The sequence below is a fragment of the Pinus tabuliformis genome, chromosome 5_2 (genome assembly GCF_031772625.1).
Source record: "Pinus tabuliformis cultivar Carrire ecotype Pingquan chromosome 5_2, CPIR1, whole genome shotgun sequence".
Classification (NCBI taxonomy): Eukaryota; Viridiplantae; Streptophyta; class Pinopsida; order Pinales; family Pinaceae; genus Pinus; species Pinus tabuliformis.
In genome coordinates, this window is record NC_142306.1 from 231,485,635 (window position 1) to 231,488,407 (window position 2,773).

Genomic DNA, 2,773 nt, shown 5'->3' on the forward strand with positions numbered 1-2,773 from the left:
AGAGAAGTGATTCCAATTTCCAACTGCCACCTACACAGTTTTGTTTTGATTTGCAATGAGCTTATGCAAGCTATGACCTTGCACTCCACAATACGGTGCTGTGATCTCTACAGCCGTTGACATATTAGGGCCGAGGGGCACAATAAAATGATATGCCTGGAGTAGGATACGTACCACAAACATATCATTTTCCTCCCTATTGTTTGAGGCTGCACTGGTTTACACTCAACACCCATGGGAACCCCAAAGCCTCACGTAGCTATTTTTCCTGGCGCAGGAATGGGCCATCTCATCCCTGTCGCAGAGCTCACCAGGCACCTCTCCGCCACCCATGGACTCTCCATCACCCTTATCACCTGCAAATGGATGTTCTCCCCTAGCCTCATGGATGCTTATTCCAAGTCCATGGCGTCCTCCGGTCTCGACATCAATTTCATCGAGCTGCAGGAGGAGGAGGAGATCGAAGGCGCAGTGGCGCACAACAAACGAAAATCGAAACTTACTTATCTAAGCTTTTTGAAAAATCCAAAGGATCGGTGGAAAATGCTCTCACATCCCTCCATTCTGCCTCTCCCCTCTCTGCTTTCATCACTGATTTCTTCTGCTCCACTATGTTCGATGTGACCGCCGAGCTCAGTATACCCACATACGTATTCTTCACTTGCGGTGCGTCTGCGCTTTCAGTCACCTTATCTCTTCCCAAGCTCGTCTCGGAAATTCCAATTTCGTTTAAGGACGTGATTTATCCAATAGAGGTACCAGGCACTCTGCCGATCCCTGGCAGAGATATGCCGGCTGCCCTTCTCGACAGGTCTGACGAAGTCTTTGACTGGGCTTACCGCCATTCCTCGCGTCTATGGGAAGCGACGGCCATTTTGATCAACACCTTCGAAGAACTGGAGCCTGAAGCTATCAAAGCTCTTGTGAAAGGAAAGATATGTAATCCGATGGATATCGATCGAATGCCCCGCTTTTATCCAGTTGGGCCGCTCATATCCTCGTCGCCTCTTCAACACAATGACGAACCTGTCCAAAATGGAGGGGCGGATTGCCTCGAGTGGTTAGATAAGCAGCCGCCTTCGTCGGTTCTCTTCGTTTCCTTCGGCAGCGGAACCGGTCTCCCAAGGGCTCAGGTGATCGAACTCGCCTTGGGATTGGAAGCAAGTCAACATCGCTTCCTGTGGGTGCTGCGCAGTTCGTCAAGCAGCTTTTTGTCTATCGAGGAAACACAGATTTCTCAGCTCTTACCCGAGGGATTCGAGAGTCGAACCCACGACCGAGGACTTGTTGTTGCCTCATGGGCGCCTCAGATTCCTGTTCTCTCTCACCCATCCACCGCCGGTTTCCTTTCTCACTGCGGCTGGAATTCCACACTGGAAAGCATCTCACATGGAGTGCCGATGATCTGCTGGCCACTTTTTGCAGAACAGAGGATGAACAGGCTTTTACTGGTTGATGAGTTTAAAGTGGGAATCCCAGCAAAGATGGAAAGCGATGGTTTCGTAATGAGAGGAGAAGTGGAGAGAGTTGTTAGGGAGTTGATGGAAGGAGAAAGCGGGATGAGGGTAAGGGCGAGAGTGAAAGAATTGAAGGAGGCGGCTGTGAGTGCGTTGGAAGAAAGGGGCAATTCCTACAAAGCCATGGCTGCTGCAGTATCTGAGTTGACAACGATCGGAGCAAACTCGGGAGCCTTAGCGCCCGAAACATAATTTCCATTTGGGCCGAACAAATTCCAAACCGGAATTTTGTATGTCGATGGTTATCCTCAGGTCAAATGTAACACCTTGCCCGGCAGATTACGATAGTTTTATTTTTATTTCAATTAGATTTTATTTGCAAAAGAAAGGGAAATAAAGTGAGGGAATACATGCTTCACCCCCACATACAGGCCACCAACTGAGCGAGCTGTGAACCCAGGGCAAATCAGCGGTGCTGTGCTGTTTTTTCCTATTTCATATTATTATTAGTTTTCCATTTTCATATGATAGTTTCAAGTTCCCTGGTCTGGTTAGTGAAAAACATGCTTAGAATTAAATTTTGTAGTTTTTCTTTCCTGGTATGGCATATCCTTTGACATCATTGCTTTTAAAGTATGATTGTTTCATTTTGAAATAATGTCCGGATGACAGCTTTGTCTACTATAATCCATATTCGTATATGTATTTAGGAGTTTGATGAGTCTTACGTAGAATTTTTCGCTGGGACAATGTGGCTTTTAACATGTTAATCCCCGATACAATAATCTCACAATATATGTTTTAAGATAATTGCTTCTAGCATTTTAATTTATTTTTAATTTTGGCATTTTAATTAATGATCAATTTTGGATCAATTTTGGAAATTATCGGAAATAATTAAATATAAGATATATATGGTTATTTGATTTATTTTTGTTTATTGATTTTTTATTTTGTGTTCAAATTAATTATTATGTATTTTTTTTGAAAATTATTTTTTTATAAAGCAAATCACTGTGATTGATAAGAATCATCTTTAAATTTATTCATTTGTATTAAAACTTCTTCAATAGCATATTTTTACTAAAATTTGATTTAAAATTAGATTTTTAATTATGATTTGAGTATTTTTTCTACTTAATGGATTATTTATTTCTATCTTTTACAAAATGACATAAATCAAATTATTGTTATAATATGTTTATTTGCTTTCCAAGTAGTGCAATTCTCATCCCTGACTATTGTAAGTCATTATGTGATTTTAAGCCACAAGGTGATCAAGAAAGGATGATCACCCTTCCTCCAAATATGTTGGC

At 42.1% G+C, this 2,773-nt stretch overlaps 1 pseudogene; it reads left to right on the forward strand.

Annotated features, from left to right (window-relative positions):
- Positions 1-234: 234 nt before the first annotated feature.
- LOC149158382 (UDP-glycosyltransferase 72B1 pseudogene) lies at positions 235-1,709 on the forward strand (annotated as a pseudogene).
- The last annotated feature ends 1,064 nt before the right edge of the window (positions 1,710-2,773 follow it).